Source organism: Puma concolor, chromosome C1 (assembly GCF_028749965.1).
Source record: "Puma concolor isolate L17-30 chromosome C1, mPumCon1.1.hap2, whole genome shotgun sequence".
Taxonomy (NCBI): domain Eukaryota; kingdom Metazoa; phylum Chordata; class Mammalia; order Carnivora; family Felidae; genus Puma; species Puma concolor.
Genome location: NC_141674.1, coordinates 205,950,760 through 205,976,960, shown reverse-complemented (window position 1 = coordinate 205,976,960; position 26,201 = coordinate 205,950,760).

The window sequence follows — 26,201 nt, the reverse complement described above, 5'->3', positions numbered from 1 at the left end:
TACCATTAAAATACACATTAAAATTTTGTTTATGTCACCAAAACCCATCGCATGTCTCTCCTAATCATGCTACCACCCGGGCATTGTGTTTGCAATTTCTTGGAAAACACTGAACAGTATGATTTTAAATCCCATTTTTAGCTCCTGTATTTAGTGCCTTGTTTATTCTGCCGCTTTCAGACACCTACTATGGTTTCAGATGTCTCTAAATAGCATCCCAGTTATTTGTGTTTTCATCTGTAATTATTTTCTCGACAAGCATGTTTTAAATCCTCATGTAGTTTTTAAAGAGAACAACAGCATTTGAAAAATGTGACTTCTCTTTCCCTGACTGGAAAATTCTGTAATGTGTCCTTAGAAACAAGTAAAGATGTGAATCTATCACTAGGAATATAGAGGCAGAATGGTTCAAAGACAGTGCAAAGGAGTGAGCATCAATTTCAGTTCTGCTGCTAACTCTTTGAGTGAATCTAGGCAAGATTTTTGTTGTTGGTGGTGGTGGTGGTGGTGCTATATATTTTTTGTTTGTTGCTTCTTGGCCCTCAGTTTCTTATAAGTACATTTAGAGAATTGGGTTTGGGGTGGACGCCTAACATTTTTCAAACTCTGAACTTTTAGGATCCTAGGAAGCTTACCCTAACCAAATATATGTTGGCATGATTGGCTTTAAGAAAACTCAGGCAGGAGGGACCTGGGTGGCTTTGTCAGTTGAGCGTCTGACTTTGACTCAGGTCGTGATCTCATGGCTCGTGGGTTTGAGCCCCGCATCAGGCTCTGTGCTGACAGCTCAGAGCCTGGAACCTGCTTCGGATTCTGTGTCTTCTTCTCTCTCTGCCTCTCCCCCACTCATGCTCTGTCTGCCTGTCTCTCTCCCTCTCTCTCTCTCTCTCAAAATAAATAAACATTAAGATAAATAAATAAATAACTCAGCTAGGGATTCACAATGGGTCTGAGTGCAAGAAGACTGTCAAAGTGTGTGAGGCTCCACCTTTTCCTTAATGCATGAATACACCTGTATGATCAAGAGTACTGGTAGGTAAATCTTTCTTCTACCATATAATATCTCTGGGGACTAAAAGTCACTTTACCTTCTCACTCACCCATAGAATGGAGAAACAAGACCTATCCTCATAATACTGACAGTGTTAGATTGAAATAAGGTATTTACGACCATACCTAGAACATTGCAGAATATGACGGATAGCTTTTACTAGTGTTCTTATCAGAAAGCATCTAAAGTCAAATGATAGGACAGAGCCAACAAATAACCCATAATGGGAATAGAGATTTACCAAAAAGAGAGAACTGGTCCAAGTTGAACAAATGGCTATTCATGTTGTCTTCAGACTAAATTGCTGTTGAAATGTGCTAAGACTTGCATCACTGTTCATAAGATCTGACCCCAGATAGTTGTTTTCATGCTGTTCCAAGTGGTAGATAAATGGAGAACTCCAAAACAAACACATTGAGAGACAACCCCAGTGTTCTGTACCGTCCATGTTGTTCTTCTCTATAAAATAGAGTGTTTGGGTACAAAGGGTACCCTTGATTCCATGTTAAGACAACTATCCACATTCCACCTTATTTCCTAGATAAAGAGCATGGTTGCTTTTGCATAGTCATGGTCTCAAAGGCAAATCTTCTGTTTCAGGGGTTGAATGAGCTATTTCCTGATATGCCAGAGGACATGCTTTGCATATCTAAGCATATCGACAATTTCATTTTACTGAGCGCAATAATCCATATCAACAGCTCATCCCTGTTTTGAATTATAAGATGCAGTTATTTAAAAAGCCAGGTATAAGCAAACTTATCTGTTCTTAGTCCTTCAGGGATTGGACTAGGTCCAAAATTAGCCAAGATGCAGAGCAGCTTCTTAAATTTAAGACTTCCTAAAATTGTCTTCTCACCAAAATGAGGCCATCTAAAATATTAAAAGCTCTCTCCCTTTCTTTGAAAGAAAGAAAGAAAGAAAGAAAGAAAGAAAGAAAGAAAGAAAGAAAAAGAAAACACACAATCGCATTCTATTTTAAAACTCTAATTGAGTCCTATTGTATTCGTAAGACATTCCACTTTCCTTTAGGGACAAGATTCTTATTAGTCACGCAAGCTGTCTAATCATTTAAGGGTAAGGTTTCTTCAAACCATATACCTTTGCTGCCAAGCAAATGAGGGTGCAATTCTGTCTTTTTTTCCTAAGTGTATCTCAATTATGTACTTACATAAGCAATTATCAAATACTCAGGCTGAAAAATGATACCTCCTTGACTGGAGCAAGTCTAAAGACAACTTAAGTTTGTCTGTATTTTATAAGTTAGCATCCCTCCTGATCTAAATCCAGAGATTGATAAAAATGAAAATAATAAACAAAAAACAAGAGCACTCTTGATGAAAGGTCCAATATACTTGGTTAGGGAAGTAGAAGGGCAAGTAATTGAACATGTTGGCTTTGGAACACAGGAGAGCCATGTTGGATCTTAGGATAGTAACCTAATCTCTGGGCCTCTCTGTCTCTCAAATGGGGATAGTAACAGTATCTCTCTACAAGGTATGGAGTGTGGATTACATGAGACAATACATATAAGTGCTTCGAACTAGTCAGACAAAATAATCAATAGATATTCAATAGAATCAGCATCGGTATGAGCAGGGAATAATTTTGCAAGGATGAAACACACTACATTTAATCTTCTGCTCTCCATTTCTCTGTCTATTCAAAGGCCTAATGAGAAAAAGGGAGGGAAAGCAGAATTTTCAGAGTCTCTGCCATGTTTCAGGTCTTCCACATAGATTATCTCAACTAGTGATCATAGCATCCACCTGGGGTAGCAGGTGTTATATCCATTTTAACAAGGAAACTGGCTTAGAGAGAAAGAAAATGAATGGAAAAACTCTGCTAAAAGTCATCTGAAGAGAAAGAGGTAGAGACAGCCCGATACCAGGTCTGTAACTGACCAGCCGATACTTTCCCACGGCAAAAAATTCATGTGTACACACACACACACACACACACACACACACACACCTATTTCTGAGACAACTTGGAGATTTGTTTGCGTGGGGGGGGGTACTCAACTCACAGGCTTACACAACCTAAGTATAGTAGCTTCTTGATTTAATCCTTAAAACACCCTTGTGAGGTACTATCATTATCTCTATTTCACAAATGAGGAAAATGGAAAGTCAGGACATAAGTAATGCGAAAAGTCAAAAGCTAGTAAGTCGTAGATTAGGGATTAAGACTGAGGTCGGTTTGAGGCCAAGGCCTATATTATCTCTCCTACACGGGGGCACCTTCTGGCGAAACGCAAGGATTTTTTAAATAGAAATTCTTCATTAAAATGCATAAAAAACTTTACTTTTTAGTCTCTTAAGTTATGTAAGATTTTACTTTCTCTTGGAAAAATGAGCTGCCTCGTGGTGAAATTTTTCTTGTTCAATAAAAATGATGAGAACTGGTTCTCTTTGAGCCGGGTGAGACGGATGAGTAACTCAGACGTGGGCATCCTGCTGGCTTATTTCTTGTGTATTAAGGCATCCAACAAAGGGTAAAGGTCTCATTTGATTTGAGCAGAATGTGGGATCCATGCTGCTCATTTGTTAGCTTCCTTCCTGTAGCAGCTCTCTTCTATACAGCGAGGTCACAGTGTTGGCTATCCGAATGCTCACGACCTGCAAGGTGAACTTTAATATACCACATGTTTCAACTAGGAAATTTCAAATGAAGCCTGCTCTTGGCTTTGTGTTTCCAAGCAGTTCACAGATCTTTTTTTTTTTTTTTTTTTTTTTTTTCTGAAAGCACTGGGTATAGAAGTGAGTTCACAATGGTATCTCGATAAATGGCCACAGAACCAAAGAGTAAAGCAGGAGGTTCTCTGATCGACATTCTAACAGAGTGAGCAATACTCTCTGAAAGGCTACCCTTTGGAACACCTTTAAGGAACCATAGCTGGGATTCTATTGCCTGCAAAAAGTATAATCATACATACCAACTCTCATCAGTTCTTGAACTAGCATCTTGGGGGCCAAGTAGGTTAGACTAAAGACATCTTACAGATTTTCACAACTCACAGTTTTTTTGGTTTTTTGTTTTTGTTAAAACAAGACTGTGGGAGAGGAAATTGAGATAAAACATGAATATTAGCATCAACCCATATAACTATTCTTTTTTAAATCAGAAGCTATCAATGAGGGGTATGAAGAGAAAAAAAGCCAAATTGAGCTAAATATCCAGATACTAATTGGCTTTTTAAAGTTCTAGCCTCTTGAAGCTTTGTAACTTTAAAGATTTTACATTGAAATTTATTTTGTGTTTTTTTAAATGCTGTGCTAAAGATATTAACTAAAAAGCATTATCTTGGTTCTATATTTAAAGCTTGTCAGAGGAAACAAAGCTAATTATACGCAGTATGCTGAAAAGTATGTCTTAACCATGAATCTGTTGTTCAAGTGGAGGAAATACAAGTCTTCAACATGTCACTTTTCCCATTCTAAATCCCCATTAGAAATCTTAGCATTCCTGGATTCTATTACCCAAAAAACACCAATAGAACTGATTAAACACATGTACAGGCACACATCATATCTAGGTATACCCGAGAGAGCACAGATGTTCTTAAAGGTACAAATAAGAAGCCCAGTGGTATAGAAGAATATAAAGATATATAGAAAAACAAATGGCTCCTCTGACACACCATGATCATTCTAAATGGCAATGGTTTTGGTTTAACAGAATCTGGTTCAGTTTACGTAGTAGGTCCCTACCCTGGTTCTGGTGCTCATCACTTGTTGACTTGGACAGTAGCAACAGCCTCTAGTCCCTCTTCCATCCAGCTGGTCCACCAGCCTGCTGCAAGAGATAACCTCCTAAGATTCAAGTTACTTGTGGTGGTCCTCTCCTCAGAGGCTTTCCATGGCTTACCCCCATTTGCAGGATTATGTTCCGTCTCTGTTTCGTGGAATTTATGGACCTTGAAGAGACTAATATCTTAGTATCCATCAAATCACATATTACCTAGAAGACCCAGCAATACATCGTGATGAGCAGTCGTTTTGTATCAAACCCAGAGATACTTCCAGCCATCCCTATTGCTGCTCTGGGGACATAGATTGTGCTTAGGTTGCTGAACGTGGGAGCCAAAGCTTACAATCATGGTTGAAAGTATTCCATCTGTATTTCATTTTTTATAAGATTCATCTACAGGGCTATTAATATACGGATTCCCAGGTTCTGACCCCTCTCCCAAAGGTTCTGATTTGTTAAGTCTTGGATAAGATCCAGGAACCCGCATTTTAGAGTTCCAGATCATCCTGATGCAACCCAGGAACAAGTTCACATTTGGAATCACCCAGGATTTATTCTCCTCGTTTGATAGATGTAGAGACTAAGACTGACAGTAGTAGAGTAACTCTCAAATGCTCCTGCAGGAGTCTGCTGCAAATCAGAATTGGAACCCAGCTCTCCCAAATCCCAGTTCTCCTCTGCCTGTGAGGCTGCCCAAACTACAATAATAGGGGCTGGCACACAGCAGTCTCTGTGCAGTCTTCCCAAATCTCTTCGCCGACTCCACAAGGAATCAGTCACTGCGCATGCACCTTTTCACGAGGACGAAATCTCACAGAAAAGCCTATTACAGGCCAATGCAAGAAAGTCATGTCACAAAAGACATTTTTCTGGCTCATCTAACTCATCAATGTTCTCCGCCTCATTTATACTGTCTGCAGAGTGGGATTAGAACTGACTCTCATTCAATGGTCTGTTAGCATTACCAAAAGAATGGACAAAGATAAGAAATTCAGTCTCACCACTCAAACTACTTGGTGACAGATTTCCTGTAAATAACAATGTATGTGTGCCTTTCTGTTCCAAAATTAGCATCAAAGATGAAATTGAAAAATCAGATTGTCAGTTCATAATTTAGCACCCTCATGAGAGAAGTTTATGCATTTCATATAAATGTCTCACAAGTTGACATTTATGTTTTGGGCCAGCTGAGACACATTTACCCTTAACTTGAGCTGAAATGTATACCTGGAAATGAATGTGATGCACGGATGAGATTTTTTATTTTTTTCTCTGGCTAACCTTCTTGGGGGAAAAAAAAACACTTGACATGTTTGATAGACTCATTAATTCATTCTGGATGAAACTAGTTTTATGTGCTCAAACAGAAACTTCTTAAATACTCCTCTGCTTGACTTAACTAATTTTATATAGCTCCATTTACCTCCATGGAATAGTGTAAGTACCACGGGAATTGGATTCATGGTCTGGTTCACAATAAGAAAATGTGCTTGGTAGGGGAAAAAGTCTTTAAAGACATTTCCAGTGCTGGATTATAAAATTAGGGCTTTTCTCACAAATAGGTCAACTTATTCAAGTAAAAATTATTAATACATCCATTCAACAAATCTATATTGAGTGCTTACCACGGGCTCCAATGTGCTGGCACTGGCTCATAACAATGAGGAAAAACACATTTCCCTTGCTCAGTGGATATGCAGAGGCTTCCAAGGGGTTACACACATTAATCATATAATCACACAGAAAAGAAATCCATCGTACTAGGAGAGTATGGATTGAGTTGGTATCGGTGAAGGAAGAGAAAGCTTCTGAGAGGTACCAACGACCCAGCTAAGACAAGGAGGGAGAGAAAGTGTATGCATGACGTAGGAACATGACCAAGGAGCATACGGACCAGTTCTAAAGGAACGCAAACAGCTCCTCCGTCTAATAAGGAGGTTATTTTTTGAAAGCCAAACTTGAGGGTTGTACCAATTCTCTAGGTCCTTGGTCACATGACAGTTGTGGTTGAATGGACGCAGTACTTGAGAAGAAGACCTGGGAGGTTGTTTTAATCTCTCTGGTTCTGAGCCTCCACATCTGCAAAGTGAGGTTAATAAAGCCTAGGGTCATAGGAGGATTAAATGAGATCAGGTGTGTGCCAAGATTTATGAACTGAACGGTAATACACAAAAGTGAAGGATTATGAAAGATTCCAGTGACTAATTCTTCCAGTATATAAACTACTCTCTGGGAAAAATAGAACTGGTATCATTAAGGTAACTATGCGATCTGTTACCCAACAAGCATATTATTTTCTCATGGTGCCATACCAACTAGGACTAGTTCTCTGAGCCTTAATATAAAGTCTGTCAAGGACTTAAGTGAAGGATAAGCCTCGTTCAAAATGCTGGCTTCAACACCAAGTGACTGTATAACATCTGTCTGGCCCTGAGAGTCACCATGTAAAGATCACAGAGCTGTGGAGAACACAGGTTGTGCTTAATACCACAGGGGTAACCACAAATATTTCCTGAAGCTTCTCACCCATAAGTCTTTGGACCGACTGGCAAAATTCTGTTGTTACCCTCACTCTTCCCCAGGCCACTGTAGGACCCAAGGAGAATTAGATTGCATACGAATGTTTTAACAAAGTCATAGCGTGGTTATAAAATTAATACCGAGGAAATTCTTCACTAATGAATCTAACTAGAGACTGAAAATTTCAAGAAGAGTAGTAGATGGAAGGTATGAGAAAGGAAAGTTGATATACCTAAAGAACAACATGTGGCTTGAGAGTTTTTTTTTAGGGAAAGGGGGATGGTCACTCTGGTCAGAAATTCAATACAGGGAAATTAGCAAATTATGGGTGCAGTTATGTTAGCTCAACCTAGATAGGGTGAATGGATCATTTGGTGAAAACATACTTAAAGTGGTACGGAGAGTGAGAAAGTCTTCTTTCTGGAAAGAATGCATTCCTGCCCTTGTTTATTTTTCTCTGGAAGCCACATTACTGGTCTGAGGAAGTAGGGCTTTTAGGAATCAGAGTGGCAAAGCTTGACTTCTATGGAAATTCCAGTCAGAAGAAGAGCCTCACTTGTCTTTGTTTTACCAAGCGCCATGCCTCTAGGAAGAACTAGTTATTGATTAGACAGGGTAGCCTTTTTCTGCTTGAGGAGCTTCTCTGTTCTACTGAGCAGGGTCAGCCATGGACGGTCACAGTACAGAAGCCCAGTAGGAGTCAGAACGGTGGACTGTCTATAATCGTTATTAAAGCACCCAAAGAAATTTGGTAGGTGTCTCTGTTTATCGTGAATGGATGGAAAAAAGAAACTTGGGGCTGCCTTTGCATAGTACAAACTTAACATAATCAGACACAGTTGCATCTCAACACCTTTTTTATTTTTTTATTTTTATTTTTGTAATGTTTATTTGTATTTCAGTGAGAGAGAGAGACAGACAGACAGAGTAGAAGTGGGGGATGGTTAGAGAGAGAGGGAGACAGAATCCAAAGCAGGCTCCGGGCTCCAAGCGGTGAGCACAGAGCCCGGCATGGGGCTTGAACTCGTGAACTGAGAGATCGTGACACGAGCCGAAGTTAGGCGCCCAACCGACTGAGCCATCCAGGTGCCCCGCCTCTCAACATCTTTTTCAAGCAGTAGTGATTCTAAGGCAAAGCAATTCCATGACTTTCAGTCCTGGGTTGAAGAACATCTAGCTTCTTAATAATTAAGTTTTTCCACCACACACGGCCTACTACAGGCGTGTGCACATGCATGTGCGTGTGTGTGTGAGTGTGTGCGTATGTGAGCGCACACCTTATCATCAGCTTTCCCCATCTTTGTTGGAGAGCCACCACTTCTAATCATATTCATTATCTGCGTGTCTACAGTATGGTTCCTTACCATAGCCTAGGTCAGTCTCTGAGCTAGTCTTCATCAAATTCCAGAACTTCCTAGATGTAGCACCACTAAAGAAGCTAGAACTCTACTTCGCATGGGAAAGTTTTGACTGTTCCAAAGAATAGGAAAGGTTTCCTCACCTGTGAGCAGAGAGGCTTTCAGTGGAACTTCCTGGCATTGTATGTGCCTCCGAGTAACCTATTATCTTACCTTATGACCTTCTGTTCACTTATTGTATTTCCTTACCCAGGGAATAACGCTACAGCCTTCTCTAAGTTACTCTCCTAGAAAATTTGATGTATTCCTCATTTCTGCATTTTTCTCAATCCTTATTTCCAATCAGTTTATGATTTCTATCGATTCTATATTCAGAGTGACTTTCACTGTCTCTTTTCTCCAATTATTACATCTGACACCTTAGTTTGGACTTTTTTGATCTCTTTCTGAATTCTTGCAATGGCTTTTAGCAGGCCCCTGCCTCTGATCTGTCACTTTTTCAACCCATCCTTTACACTTTCCCCAGGTTTGTCTTTGTAAACCAGAGTTTTGATCATGTTACTATTTTTTACAAACTATTTGACAAGTCTAAATGTCTGTGCCCATGGTATAAAGACAAAAATCTCTCAAGGCTTTCATTGTCTGACCCCAATTCAACTTGGTAATACATGTACTCTTCCGTACATCTTAGAAAACAACCAGACAAGGTTATTTGCTATTTTCTAATGATCCCACTTTTTTTCCACACTTCTGTTTTTTTTTTTTCTGTTCCTTTAATCAAGAGAATCACTGAAAGTCCATCATTGCTCTCCGTTATTAGCTTGGAAAATACATTTTCAGTCTTCGAATTCAAACTCAAATGGCAACAGCTCTGTAAGAGCCCACAGTTTTATTAATTGCTCAGTTTTCTCAGTTTTAATTAATTGCTTCCTTTTGTGATCCCATTTCCCATATACATCTATTTTCCACTTGCTTCGTTATAACTTTGTGGTTTAAACAGGTTCTCAATTATATGAGGAGCTTTATGGTAGTCTAGGATGTCTTCTGCTTATTTTTGTATTCTCTAAGAAGTATCTAGAACATTGCAAATATCCAATTAGTTCTGAAGAGTTTAAGAAAAATGGGAAGGAAATCTAATGATTTGGTATATCACATTAGTATGAAAAATAATAAAACAACATATTCCAAAAAACTTTCCAAAAGATGTTGAAATTTCTAATTTTAAAAACTTTTAGGGGCGCCGGGGTGGCTCAGTCAGTTAAGCATCCGACTTTACCTCAGGTCATGATCTGGTGGTTTGTGGGTTTGAGCCCCACGTCAGGCTCTGTGCTGACAGCTCAGAGCCTGGAGCCTGCTTTGGATTCTTTGTCTCCCCCTCTCTCTGACCTTCCCATGCTTGAGGTCTGTCTCTCTCGGTCTCTCAATAATGAATAAACATTAAAAAAGTAAAAAAAACTTTTAGAAAATTAGGAATAAAAGAACATTGTCACATCTGAAAAGATTCTCTCTGAAAGAGGCAACTAACAATATTCTTAATTAAAAAACATTAATACAATAGTCCTGGTTCCATATGATTCATTGCCTTACCTCCTGAGACCATACTGAAATGAAACCAATTTTTAAAAGAAAGTTTAAACCCATAAAGAGGGTTTTCTAGAAATTAATATTTCTAGAAGAATGAAATCATGGTGATGGAGAAACAATATTTAAGAAGCAAAAGGATGTAAAGCTGAAAATACTAGAATTAGAAAGATACAGTGAGGAACTGTGATTCCACCCTCCAGAATCTCAGAAAGATTTGAGACTCAGAAATATTTGAGACAACGGAGGGAAGGAACAAGTCATGAGACTGACAGCAAGAGGGAGAAGTTGAAAATCTGCATAGTTAAATCCACATGTACCCTTTATACAAAACTCCTAGAAGGCTGGCTAATGTTTCTAAGCAAAGTGATCAAAGAGAACAGAAAGCTGGTTAAATTGAAAGGCCCTAATTTCTGACATTCAAAGATCCCATAACATCATGAAAATTTCCCAACCCAATCGCTCTACAGTAAAGCCCATCAATCAAAAAGCTTCAGCTATTTACAAAAAGTTGCCAAGGAGCTTTTTATTGCCACATTCCTAAAAACAGACAAATAAGGATCACTTGACAATAGGAAAGATACGCATATAAAAAAAGGGAAAGATAAACCAAAAGAAAAACTGTCCCCTCCCCCCCCCCCAAAAAAAACAAAGGTACTTTAGGAGAAAAAGAAAATCTTAACAATATGAGAAGAGCTCTCCTTTACTCGTTGGGAATAAAACTAAGATGCCTTCCCTAATTAATATTATTGAAATTTGTTTTTGAGGATCCAGCCAAACCAATAAGTAAAGAATTGGAAATAATGTACTTACTGAAAGGAAGAGTGAGAAGTAAAATTATTTATAGATTATAATATTTAGGAATATAAAAGATTTAACAAAAGAACATTTTGTTAAATGTTGAACGTTTAACAAAAGAACCAGTGCATTAAGATGCTAAATGCAAAATAAATGCACATGCCAGGAGGATTCATTAAGCACTTCCCACGTGCCGAGCATTCTGCTACAAATTTTATATCTATTACTTATCCCAGAGTGTCTTGTTTAAAAACACAATGTGAGAAAGAAATTCCAGCTTGTAATAGCAAACAAAAATATGAAACAATAAGAAATGAACTTTCAAATCATGCACAAGATTTGAAGAAACCTAGAAACACTGTACTGTGGTGGTGAATTTTATGTGCCAATATGGAGGCTGTGTTTGGGTGAGATTAACATTTACACTGGCGAACTCTGAGTAAGAAGATTGCCCTTCATCATGTGTGTGAGTCTCATCCGATCAGAAGAAATCTGGACCAGGACAAAAAGAATGGTCTTCCTGAGTAATAGAGATTTCTTCTGCAGACTGCCTTCAGACTTTACCTGCACCATGGGCCCCCTGGGTCTCCAGCCTGTTGGTCCACACTGCACATTTGAACTTGCTAGCCTCCATAATCTTGTAAGCCAGTTCATTATAGAAAATCTCTTTCTACATGTGCACACATCCTATTAATTCTGCTTCCCTGGAGAACTTTGGCTGATATATTTTACTAAGACACTTGAATAAATGAAGACAAATACTGACATGTACCAGAAGGAAAAGATGAAATTTTACAAGTGATCACTCTTTCTAACGCAATGGGTTTAACTTTGCTCTCAGTAGTTTCTTGATGTGATGGTTCTGAAAGCAAAACTATTCTAAATGCATATTTAAAAATCAACAGGTAAGGATATGTAGGGCCATCTGAATAGAGATTAAGAATTGGAAAATCTTACCAGTGATAAAAACTGACAAATAAAGTACTATAATGGAAACATGTGTCTCGGTGCACAATTTGAATGATGAGCAAATGGAAGATAACACACTTCCCTTGAGGACGAAAACTCCATTTGTCTTGTTTGTATAGGAGGCACTTCCAGGTTTGTTTGCGTTTTTTGTTTTTTGTTTTTCTTAATAACAAGTGAACAGAACAGATAGTGTGGAAACCAGATCCGGCATCTAGGAGTTGTTAATTTATGGGGAAGGAACGAAGGGATTAATTACTCAAAAAATTGTTCCGACGAAGTGACGAAGCAGCTTTGTGTGTGTGTGGCTTTGTTTAGTCTTTATCGAGTGAGATGTCATCAGCCCATAGCAAAATGTTTCCAGTGGACTGAAAGCACTCCACTGGCTTTCCTCGTAAACTCAGGTGGTTTAAGAATATGGGCGCGGGGGCGGGGGGCCGGGGGAGAAGTCGGGCATCAGTGGTGTCTGCCTCACCATTCCTAGAGAAAATGGAATCTGTATCTTTAAAAGCTCATTCAAAGACCAGTATGGAGATCATTACTACTCTACTAGACAAGCAAAAACACACAGACAAGAAATAGTTGAGCCCTGGTCCAAACTGTAGTTCAGATAAATATATTCATATTTGATAGACAACAGTTAGGGGAGAAGAGGAAGGGTTCCTGGGAGGATGGAGGGGATGGAAGTATGCAGAGACAGTCCTTTTCATCAGTGAGGCAGGAGCCTGGGATGAGGGCCAGAGTGGCACGAGGTCCTGAGGCCTTGCAGGGAAAGTTGTTCCAGGTCTCGGTCCAACTACGACTCCCCAGAGGGCCCTATGGAAGTAGAGGCTGTGGGTTTAACTGCATTACTAGAGATGCAAATAAACATCAGGTCTCTTCAACCCACTGCTGCCTCTCATCACAACAAAGAAGTGAGGTGTGCCTAGATAAGCAGGAGAGAAGTGTGATTGTCTGAAATTCGGACCCAAGTAACCACAGTGGAGAAATAAGATACCCCAAGAGATGTCTCAGTCTTGTAGCTGCTGCTCATGGGTGGCACTGCAGGGGGGCATGGCTGTACATGGCTTCAGGTAGTGCACTGCCACACTAAAGAGAAGGCAGTTTGCTAAGAAGCCTTTATATTTTACAGGGAGGCACGGGAAAGAGGAAGGCCCAAATCTTACCATTTGAAAATCAAAAACTGCTTGTCCAACTCAGTGAGTAGCAATATTAATGACTCTTTAATTAGGCTCCAGAAAACGTGAGAGCCCAGAGGAACCTGGAGTTACAAAAAAGAAAAATAATGACTCAAGGGATGAAGGATGAGATAAAGCAGGCACTGCTTAGAAGATTTTCCAGAGGCAGAGTTGTAAGGGAAGAACAGGAATAATTAACAAGCTTAGTTTTCTTGTTGTCTTGTTTCCTCCCTTAGTGAATGCAAGACTTCATTAGTCCCACATATCATTTGCTTGAATCAGGTTAGTAGATTTACGCAGTAGCTTCTCACATAAATATCAGCAACCTTGGAGTTGTAGCTCAGGATAGCATGGCGGGCTCCTCCCCCTGCCAGAGCACAGTCCTGAGGAATGTGCAGTGTAGAACACTTAGACCAAATACTCACGCGAGTGCAGGCATTCTTTTTTTTTTTTTTTTTTTTTTTTAAATTTTTTTTTTTTCAACTTTTTTTTTTATTTATTTTTGGGACAGAGAGAGACAGAGCATGAACGGGGGAGGGGCAGAGAGAGAGGGAGACACAGAATCGGAAACAGGCTCCAGGCTCCGAGCCATCAGCCCAGAGCCTGACGCGGGGCTCGAACTCACGGACCGCGAGATCGTGACCTGGCTGAAGTCGGACGCTTAACCGACTGCGCCACCCAGGCGCCCCAAGTGCAGGCATTCTTAAGGTAATGTCCAATATGGCGTTGACTCCATCCAGAGGTGCTCTCAGAGTTTCATCTCAACTGTCTGTCATGATCCTTTCTGCCTCAGCTTTTATGCAAGCCCAAAGGGCAAAAATGAAATTTAGGGAGGGATATTCCCCACTTTAAAAAAAATCAACATTTTCTTTTCTTTTCATAGTGATCATGGAAAACAGTCCATTCTGAAAGAACGTTCAATATGATCTATTTGCTGGGTTGTGCTATTTTGTTGTTGTTATTTTGTTTGTATCTCAAGATTTCTCCGTAGACAATATGTTTTTTTTTATTTTTTTTATTTTTTTATTTTTTTTTCTTTTTTCAACTTTTTTTTTTATTTTTGGGACAGAGAGAGACAGAGCATGAACGGGGGAGGGGCAGAGAGAGAGGGAGACACAGAATCGGAAACAGGCTCCAGGCTCCGAGCCATCAGCCCAGAGCCCGACGCGGGACCCGAACTCACAGACCGCGAGATCGTGACCTGGCTGAAGTCGGACGCTTAACCAACTGCGCCACCCAGGCGCCCCTTTTATAATAATTCAATGAGTATTGCCGAAATACATAAAAAATGACTCATCATTTTCTACTACTTATCAGGGGAATATATTATTTTCAAGTCCCGTTAACAACGTATGTTTATTTAGTTTAAGAGGAGATATGCTAAAATATTATAATATTTTTTTCCATTTTTTTCCCTTGGGTAGCCTAAGTAAATTTTTCAGCTCTAAGTCTGTAAGAATATTTCTATACATGCTCAAAAAAGTAGATCATCCTAAAACTAACCAGAAAGATCTCTGAAGTAATCAGTCTGAACTGTGTGATCTATCTGGCAGGATGCGAAGCTTTATGAAGATGAAGGACTATGACAGCCCACGCTGCTCTGTCCTGCTGTACAGGGATGTATCTATTAGGCCCATATTTGTGCACCAGAACATCAGGGCTAGACAAGTCCTTAGATACTCTCTACCCTTCATTTTACAGAAGATGGGCCCACGACCTTGAAAGGGAAAGTGATTTTTCTAGGATCCATGATAAAGTTAGAGAAAGAGCCAGAACAAAATCACTGTTTCGGAGAGAAGGTATTTGTGGCATATATAACCGACAAAGGATTTGTGTCTAGAACATATCTTACAAAAAGAAAGAAACAAAAAAAAAAAAAACACCTCTTGGAAATCCATGAGAAAAAAACCAAGCTAATTAAAAATGGGAAAAAGCTATTTTAACGGGCTGAAATTCTGTTATTTATTATAGAAATTCAGTTAGAGAGGATTCAGCCAACAGAGGCTGGTTTTCTTCCTAAAACCAGAAGTCTAGAAGGAGGTCATCTGGGTGGGCACAGCCACCTGAAGAAATCATCAAGGACTCAGCTCCTTTATTGTTCAATAGACTTACTTCTCACATATCACAGACTACTTACCCATCTCCAGGCATAGCCTGCTTTCCAGACAAACACAGAAGGGAAGTTCCAGGGAGAAAGAATAAAAGATACATTTTTTAAAAGTTTGTCTGGAAGCTTCAGTGACTTTCACTTGCTCCCTGTTGGCCAAAATTCGGTAACATGACCACCTCCAGTCTCACAGAAAAATTCAAAAATAAGCTTAACTGAATATGTCCAGACTCAAATCAAAGGCTATTGGTAAACAAGTGAGATGGATAAGAAGGGGATGATTAGTGCTGGCAAAGAACAATTCAGGCACTACACAGAACAGAAAACTGAATGACCAGTGCATTTTTTGAAAGTTGCCCCAATCTCACCAGTAATCAGCAATAATAATAATAATAAACAAGGGAGCATTCCATACTCAATCAAAATGATAATGTCATTTGTTCACCAAAATGGGGTAAAGGAGTGCTTTCATACACTGAAAATCAAAAGATCCATTTATACTGTGTGTTGGAACATATCATGTACTACTATTTTGGAGGGCAGTTTGAGACTAGCTCATAAATCTTCCAAGAACCAAAAAAGGCACTTCTAGGTACATTCTTCAGAGAAGCTCTTTGTGCTCAAGGAGACATGTATAGGTGTTCTTTGCAGCACTGATTATTTTGGAGAAATACTGGTAAGAACTGAGTTCCCTTCACGGGGGCATGGATAAGTAAGCTGACTGGCATATTCATGCAACGAAAGGATGAGAACTATAGGTATCAACATGGACTGATTCTTGGCTGACAGTCCATAGCTCTCCTAACTCAAGCTTTTTTTTTTTTTAATCTCTAAGCCCTATTCAGTTGTACCCCACATCTGTCGAGGTCCGTAACAATCTCTTTGGCCTCTCCACCAATTTCCACAAAAAGAATTTCCTCCACTAGGATTTGTGAGAGCTTACAGAATTTGCTGAAGATTCTTGAGAGATATGGAGAAGTCAAACTGGAAGCCTTTGGCCTATTTATTCCCATTGGATATTCCCTTTTCAGTGTCTTTTCCTGCTTCTTCACTGTCCCCAGAATTGTCCTACCCGAAGCTCCAAATTCTTTTGTCTGTATGCAGAGCTTCATCAGCCCTCCATGCACAACCCCCAACACACACACACACACACACACACACACACACACACACACACACAGAGTCCACTTGAGAAGGTTCTGAGCCTTCTAAGACCCATGTAAGCTGGATTGTTGAGCAACAATTTGAAGTCCTCACCAAAATAGTTTATTAACCAAGACATCTCTCTCCCTTAGAAAAATTGTGGTACCAGGTCATAAGTGAGGAATGTATTTGCCATTTCATTACCAAGTAACATTACTCTTTTGAAATTGATCTCTTCTCAACCCTTATAAAGATTATTACTAAATTGGTGGTTCATCAAATAAAAAATGGCAGAGGGGCACCTGGGTGACTCAGTTGGTTAGGCATTCTACTTGGGCTCAGGTCATGATCTGACACTTTGCAAGCTGAAGGCCCACGTCAGGCTCTGTGCTGACAGCTCAGAGCCTGGACCCTGCTTTGGATTCTGCGTCTCCTTCTCTCTCTGCCCCTCTCCCACTCATGCTCTGTCTCTGCTCTCCAAAATAAGTAAACGTTAGAAAAAAATTAAACAATGGAGTCTTAGCACCCAGGAAGCATAAACAAATAAAAAATTCAGTCAAATGATACTTTGCTGAAAGTGAGAAAAAGAGGTGGCAACAAAAAAATATGATTTTTTCACAGTAAATGATAGCTGTGGTATAAGGCTATCCTTATGAAGGTCCATTTTAATCCACTTTTGTAGGTTGTAATGACAAAAACGTAACAACAACAACAAAAGTATTTGGGAGAAATAATATGGTCCAGCTGGAAGTGCTTGCCCTTATGATAAAGAAGATATTTAAAACATCTAAATAGTAATGAATAACCCTCTCTCTTGTAGGCATAGATGTATTTACTTAAAATACATATTTTATAAGCAGAATGGCATATAACCACCATATGGCTAATAATTTACACAATCTGTAAATCATAGCTGAACCCAGGCATTTACTTTGTTATAAAGAAATATGGCAATTTATGTAATGATTGAAGAGAATTATGTGTTAAAGAAAAGAGAGCTTCATGTTTTGATTATGTAGGCAAGGAATGAAATTAAAGTGGTCCATGCTGATTTATGGCTAAGCATTCTGTGACTACATAGTCAGACCTAGGAAATGTATGTTTGCTTTATTTATACCCAAGCATTTCAAAGTGCCACCATCAGCTCTAAGAAAGGTGTACTATTGATTTTTGTATTTTAGACCCACCTCAAATCAGTAGAAACTGTATGAATGAGTAATTTTAGATTCTTAAATACGAATGGAGCTGTCATAGTTCCCTAATGTCCCAAATGGTATGTAAAATGTTCCATGGTATCCAATCAAAACTGACATTGCTTTTCCCTGAAGCTCTCCCTGGTGCAGTTATGTCTCTCTTCCTACAGTTGTGTCCACTCTCGGTGGCCATGACACAAGTGGAGGCACAGAATCATTATACCTTTGTCATTTCCAGCACTATCTCCATGGTCCTCGGTAAGGCCTGTGCTTAGCATATTTATTATAGACGACATAGAAAATGAGACTGGATGGTGGGGGCTAAGAGTCATAATAATAGGTGAGCAGGGCCTATACAAATGTGATCAGATAAACCTAAAACACCTAAGAGGAGTTAAAATTTTTAAATCTTTTATAAGCCTTATAACATATCCAGTCATCCCAATGGGTGTCAACATTATGAAAATTTATGATAGGATGATGATATATTATTAAAAGATTTAATCACATCATGTGTAATGATCTAATTCTAAAGGCATAGAAGGTAGCATGCCATAAGTAGCTAGTCATCTAGATAGTTTAAGTTCACATTAAATATAAAGTTGTATGGCAGGCAGGAAATGTATAATCTGATGCATAATCTAGACCAGTACTGTCCAATAGAACTTGCCATAAGGATAGAAATGCTCTATATCTGTACTTTTCAGTGTGGTAAACAATAGAGACACATGGTTAGTGTGACTAAAGGATGGAATTTTAAATTTTATTTAATCTTTATTAAGTTAAATTTAAAGAGCCACATGTGGGTACCATACTAGACAGAGCAGCTCTAGACTATAAATATATTCATTGTTGAATACTAAATTTAGGTCTGCTTCCAAATAGCTTATGGGAAAAGGAAGATGCATTGAGCAAAAACTAACTGGTCAAAAAAAGTATCCTTGTTATTCAGGAGAAGCAGTCTCTTATTCAGTCCCAACATTTAATATGAATATATTTCATGGACCTCATCCATGCAGTGAATAATTCCTTGATGTGATGGTTTTATTGAGGACACAGCAATGTTATTCGTGTTTCTGTTTTTTAATGAAGAGTCCAATCATTGTTGCAGAGATAATACTAAACCATGATTCAGGAATGACACCTTCATGGGAAATTAAAATATGTGGTTTTATAATCTGACTTATTACAGGAATGAAACTGAGAAAATCTAGAAGAATAGGTAGGGAGCACTTATGTTTCTATCTCTCTTCTCTCTCTCTCTCTCTCTCTCTCTCACACACACACACACACACACACACACACATAGCATATCTGAAACAATGGAGAAAGAGCTGTATTTAATATTACATTGCATATCCATAAACTGGAAAACGTACAGCTATTAAAATTATATTTTTGATTCTGATTAACAATGTCAAACAAAAATGTTAATTCTGAAATTTTAAGTAAAGAAGGCATATAACTGTATTCATGGTAAAATCTATAATTTGTAAAAACTGCAATATGCATAATAGTTATCAATGTTATATATCTTACATAAAATTAGACTGGAAGCAAATATATCAATATGTAAAACTCAGTTCTTTCTTATGGTATAGTCATAACTGATATTGTTTCTTTACTGTGTTTTCAATGTTTTTAAATATTCTAAAGTAAATATTTTAAAGTGTTATCAATAAAAATAAATGAGTACAATAATAGAATAATAAATATTTGTCTCTACCAGGCCATAATTTTAGAGAACCACCATGAAACTTATACAGGATTAAGTAATTTAAATTATATCAGAAATCCTTGGTTAATTTAATATTTGAGGACAAGATTTTTTTAAATTTTTTTTTAAATAGTTACTTATTTTTGAGAGAGAGAGATGGACAGAGCATGAGTGGAGGAAGAGCAGAGAGAGAGGGAGACACAGAATCCATAACAGGCTCCAGGCTCTGAGCTGTCCACACAGAGCCCAAGGCGGGGCTCAAACTCACGAACCAAGAGATCATCATCACCTGAGTTGAAGTCAGTTGCTTAACCGACTGAGCCACCCAGGCACCACAAGGACAGGATTTAATAGCAATGGCACAAGCATGGATGTCCTAACCAAACTTCTTACGTCTAAGACTGTGAGACGAGCTTCCATTGGCTTCCTATCCTACAAGGCTGTGACACAACATACCCCTTTGATAAAGGAGCAACGATAAATGAGAATAATCTACATCTCATGGCTTGCTGGGAGAGGGACTAAGTGAGACGAATTAAGTAAAGCATATAGTATGGTGATTAGCACATATGGAGAGGCTCCAATACATATTAATCACCCTTTTCTTCTTGCTTTTTTATACAAATGGGAAAGCGTTCCATAGAAATCCATGAGGCATATTTACAAATACTTGATTTGCTATGGAACACTAGTATTCCTTAGAATATTATGAGGAATTTCCTCTCTTTAAACATTTTATGACAACTGTTACATAATGGTTTATCTTTCCAATTTCTAATTTTGAATAAAAATAGCTCTGGCTCTACTGACTATTCCCTATAAAAATAGGCCCTATCCAATAGTTTGATTAAAAACAATAGTTAAGATGCCTCTTGGAACCATTTGACAGTTAGCCTGTAGACCCAAACTTTGATGAAGCAGAGATACATTAAAGGGATCTTCCTTCAAAAAATTATTAATTACTTGGACCTAAAAGCTTGTGTTAACTTTAAAAATAGGTAAACTAGGGGGGCGCCTGGGTGGCTCAGTCAGTTAAGCATCTGACTTCGGCTCAGGTCATGATCTCCCGGTTTGTGAGTTCGAGCGCCACGTCAGGCTCTGTGCTGACAGCTCAGAGCCTGAAGCCTGCTTCGGATTGTGTATCTCTTTCTCTGTCTGCCCCTCCCCAGCTTGTGCTCTGTCTCTCTATGTCTCCCAAAAAATAAATAAATGTAATTAACAATTTTTTTTTTTAATAGGTAAACTAGGGAAGATTGTGTGGTTAGTCGGTTAAGCATGGGAATCTTGATTTTGGCTCAGGTCATGATTGCACTGTTCATGAGATTGAGCCCTGCATTGGGCTCTGCACTAACACAGCAGGCTCCCAAGAGCTTGCTTGGGATTCTTTCCTCTCTCTCTGCACCCTTCTCTCTGTCAAAATAAATAAACTTTAAAAAAACTGGTAGACTATTTCCTAAATTAAATTATAATAACAATAATAATAAAGATAGGAAAATAAGGACCTCAAATTGGCAAACTTTAGGTACTGATTTAATTCTTTTTGTTTGCAAAATATGCAGGAATTTTAATGAAATTTACCTAAATGTTTTGCATATACCCAAACTGTTTGCACAGAATCTGATGAACAGATAATTGGAAGTTAGAAAGAGACAGGCAGAGAGAGAAAAAGGGGAAGCAAGAGATAAGAGATTAAAAGCAATCTGCAGGATGCTGTTTCTGTGTGCAATGTATCACATGGCTCCTTAATGAAAGCTTGGAATCCAGAATTGCTGACTTAATTGTAGGAGAGAGTGAGAGACACTGAACTTGTCAGAAGAGTTGAAAAATACGTTCCATTAAAGATGTATAGACCCTCTGTTCTCACCAATTGTGACCAACTGCAAAATGCGAACTTGTTCTTCTCAGCGGGAATAATTTCATTATGGAACCATATGTATGCAGGGAAATAACCCACTTAATTTTCTGTCATTTTATTTTAAACGTATCGGTGGATATGTCAGCAGCAATCGCATTCAAAAGGGTAAAGGAATCAGATGCAAAGTTATTACCAATTTTAAAGACTTAAAAATCTTTTCAAACTAAAATATGGCAAAACAAATATGTAGGAAAACAGGCTTTACTTTTAATGAGATTCAGCTTTGTTAAAAAACATATGTATTTTTATAATACTAATGACCACTCCCAAATGAGATAGGGACTTGTATCACAAGCTTAAGCTGTGTCTATTCTAAGCATGCTTATACTATAAATATAATATCCTAAATTTCATATACAAAGTGTGAGGAAAGAATTTGTCAAGTAGACATGTGGTCATGGTTGGGGCTGTTCATAACATGTTCCTTGTCCTCCTCAAAGTAACCCTTTTATTTTTTTTAATGTAAATTTTTTTAAGTTTATTATTTATTTATTTATTTATTTATTTATTTATGAGAGAGAGAGAGAGAAAGAGAGAGAACGTGCACAAGAAGGGGAGGGGCAGAGAGGAGAGACAGAATCCCAAGCAGGTTCCTCACCATCAGCACAGAGCCAGATGTGGGGCTTGAACTCACAAACTGTGAGATCATGGCCTGAGCCAAGATCAAGAGTCAGATGCTTCACCAACTGTGCCACTCAGGTGCTCCCAAAGCAATGCCTTTAAAATCAGGCGCAGTCTTGTGACTTGCTCTGACCAATAAAATCTAAGCAAAGCTGATGTATGGTACTTCCAGGTAGATGTTTTAAGAGCCAGCTAATGCTTTGCTACTATCTTTCCTCTTTCCCTGTGCCCTGGCGATCATTGTTGCTCCCCATAGAGAAGAATCTGTCAACATGGGTCCCAGAATAAGGACAACACAGGATCAAACCCCCAACTAACCCACAGTGGTGATATAACATGACTGAGAAGTAATCCTTGTTTTAAACCAGAGAGTTATTATAACTTAACATAGATTAATACCTGTAATGAAACTTTATTTTTAACTTTACATGTGGTCATCTTACTATTGCACAGAGACAGCAAATATTTATGCACTCCATCACTCAATCATTCACTAACCAAATATTATTGAGCACTACTCTATGCTAAGTCCTTGGGAGACTGCAGTAGATAGGACAAACTCTGCTCTCAGATAGTTTGTATTCCAGGAGGAAGAGGTGAATAATACATAGGTAAATGCCTTTAAAAGATCATTGTAGATTATAAAGTGCTCTTTAAGGAAAACAGGATAAAATGAAGGAAAATGATTAGGACCTGGGTGAAGGTCTAGGAAAGGAGGTGATTTCCAAGCTCAAGTTTGAATAGCTGGAAGGAGCTCACTATGGAAATAATCAGGGAAAGTATAATCCAAGGAAAGGGAACAGCATGTACAAAGGCAGTGAATTGCATCTGCTTGAGGGACAGAAGGAACATAGTTTAGTGGGGGCAAGAAGATAGGAATGGAGGTTAGAAAGTAAGCAAAGATTGGGGGACTAAGGTCATCTTTAAGATTTGTGGGCCCAAGGGAAGACAACAATTGGGGATCTTTGGCCCCAACCAGCCCTCTATGCTTTTCTACCCCGTTCCACAAGCGACCTCAGGTATATGTACATGGACACCCCAGGTGGCACAGTCATCTCCCAAATATTTTACCCTTGGCATCTCTCAGGCCTAGGAATATTCACAGGAATATTCACCATTTTCCCCTCAAATGACAAACCCAAGAATAAAACTTCTATAGGCCTGAGAAGTAGGGTCTGGGTCACTGGGGCTAAGAATTCTAGGATCATAGTCTAGCATAGCAAAGATAGGTAGAATGTTTGCACTCTGTGTAGCCATGGTTCCTTGACCCTGGAAACCTCTTATCCAATGGTAAAAGGTATGGCTTAGAGAAAGGCTAGTGTAGACCCTTTATGTCTGATCCAATCATGATACTGGTAAGGACCAGATCAGGTACCCAAGACCATGGTAAAAGTTTCTAAGAGCTTGTTATGTGCAAATAACAAATAACAATGGGGTTGGTTCTGAGAAAGAACTGGCAATTCTTTCTCTCCACTCAACATATTTCAATTGCAGAAATTCCCCTAAATAAGGAATATATTTTAATACCTAGGCCAAGCTGGGGATGTTGCCAATAATCTCTTCTCTTTGGTATAAAGCAATGGAATGTTTAAAATCATGAAAGAGGGTGCTTATCAGGAGAATCGTTCAGATCTGAGTTCAGATGCGGGAATTCCCTATCAATAAGATATCAATAAGATCATAAATCCAAATGGCTATTGGGTCTTGGCAGAGAACATGTATGAGTGAAAGATGAGTATCGAGAGAGTGTGTGCCCTTTGAAGGTATAACTGCCATTCAGTTCAAGATGCTTGAGCCTGTGGTGTGGGCCGATAGTCTCAATATTTTAGAAGAAGCCAGATATCTAAGTTTCTATGGAAAATTCCCCAAATTCAAAAATATGGAAGAAAATAAAAGGAATTTTAAACCCTAGATGGTACAGACATACCTGACTATGGACCAGATTGCAACTGTAGGTGACTGCTTTGCAACCTTTGCAGAAGATCAAAGTCTACATGAGCAAGTATTTGGGCATAAATTAGTGCGGAAATAAATAGATTTTAGTGTTCCTTTCAAGAGTGGGATTCAGAATAATCTACACTTATGTGCCATTTTGCTCTTTGTTCACCTATTTTCCATTATATTTCCTGACCACACCTTTCTAACAGTCAGGACCTCTGTAAACCTGGCTTGCCTTTGCCAGCCTTCACTCCTTGGGGTTCTAGGTCACGTGTTGCCCTTGACGTTTCTGCTACATGGAGTAAACTTATCCACAGGCAAAAACTATTTGTGTGAATTTGGAAGTTCTCCCGTCCCCAAAACTTGTCACCAGATGGCAAAAGTTTATAATTAGTAATGTGGATTAGGAAATCATCTTTAAGGGAAAAAAATGTGAACTTAGATCCACACTAAGGTGAGAAAGGTCTTTGCCTAAGAGTGTATCTTCAGAGAGGAAGTTAGAAGCAAACATAAGAGGTCTGAATGTGAATGCCTTATGAATTAACACCTTATGTTTGTATCATGTGTTATAAATTTCAAAGCATGTTCACGTATTTTCTATTTTTATCTCATTTGGTCCTAAAATCATTATCACCTGGTCGTGAGATTTCAATGTCTTTCTTACAAATATATCTTCAATTTTGTTTACAAAACTTAAGAGCAGAAATTTCATGGTATAGTATTCTTCTTACGTTTATTTAATGTTTTGTTGGTTAGTAAGCTCCTGAGGAGTGTCCCAGGTGTGACCTAAAATTGGTCCCCATACTCAAGAGAACAGGGAGAGACTGGAAAAGGAGGCAGGCCACTCCAGATTAGTAGGCAGCAGGCTTAACAAGCAAGGGAACATGCATAGCAAGCATATCTCAGGTGGCCACAAGACAAATAAATAGATCTCAGCACCACCTGCCACATCTTAAAAGTTTATATAGAGGTCTTAACTGTATTCAGTCACATAGACCATCCAGATGTTCTCAATACCACATCACTATGTCAAGACTATGTCCTTGGAGCAGTCTCTGGGAATGCGGAAAGGCAAGCAGAACCCACATTCCAAGGATAAGGGAGGGAGTGAACAGCTTCCAATTGCTGGGCCCCGTTCATGGGTCAACGTGCAGTCATGTCTTCTCTATGACTTTGCCCTACGTGTGTACTCCCATGTATGTTTATACGGTAACATGGATATTGTGGACTGAATTATGTCCCCCTAAACATGCATATGTTGAAGCCTTAACTCCCATGTAAACTATATTTGGAGATGAGGCCTATAAGGAGGTAATTAAGGCTAAATGGGTCCTTGAGTGGGGAGCTCTAATTCAACGTGACTGGTGTCCTTACAGCAAGAAACAGAGAGATGCCAGGGATGTGCACGCACAAAGAAGAGGTCATGTGAGGACACAGTGAAAAGGCTGCAATCCAATGACAGAGGCCTCTGGAGAAACCAAACCTGCTGACACTGTGATTGGACTTCCAGCCTCCAGAACTGTGAAAAGCAAATTTTTGTTGTCTCAGCCATTCAGCCTATGGTATTTTATATGGCAGCCCTTGAAAGTTAATACAAAGATACAATGTGTAACCTTGATTTTCCTGTTTTCTCATGTTTCTTTTGTAGGGTATGGGTTCAATCAATGTTTATTGAACAACCATCATTCAATGGAATTGACTACACAGTGACCCAAATATGCTATTAGGATGGCCTGAAACACTAGAGCAACTATTTCTGTATTTAGTGATCTATGAATTGTGATCATATCTACATATAATCAACCTTATCTCTTTATTCTGAAATATGGTCAAATCGTTTTAGACTCTGTTAGCAATTAAATCAAAGAGTTCTTATGCCGAACCAATTAATTGTCAAGAAATCAACTACATCTATCTCAAAATAATTATTGAGTCTGTGCAGACTAGCATTAATCATATTCTATGGAACTTTACAATAAATCCTATTATAGCTTCATAAAATTATAAATTGTAAAGTATACTTTATTAAGCTTTCTCTGCAAGTTTTTTATCAGCACAGCTCTTCTGTGAAAGTGCTAAAATCATAATGAGTTCTCCACATAGTTCCTAATGTGCTCATCATAATATAGTGAACATTTGAGGTCTCAAAAACCTGGGTGCGTGAAACAAGGCAAGTTCGTGTAAAAATTCATTGTGTGAGGGAGTAACTGGTGGCAGAATTACAGCATATACGGAATATTTGATTGAAATAAGGAAAAGAACAAAAATTTCACAGATGCCACTTGAAGTCAGCACAATATTCAAAGATAATCCTAAAACTGTAGCAGAATGAGTAACAGGGAAAAGATTTAAAGAATATACA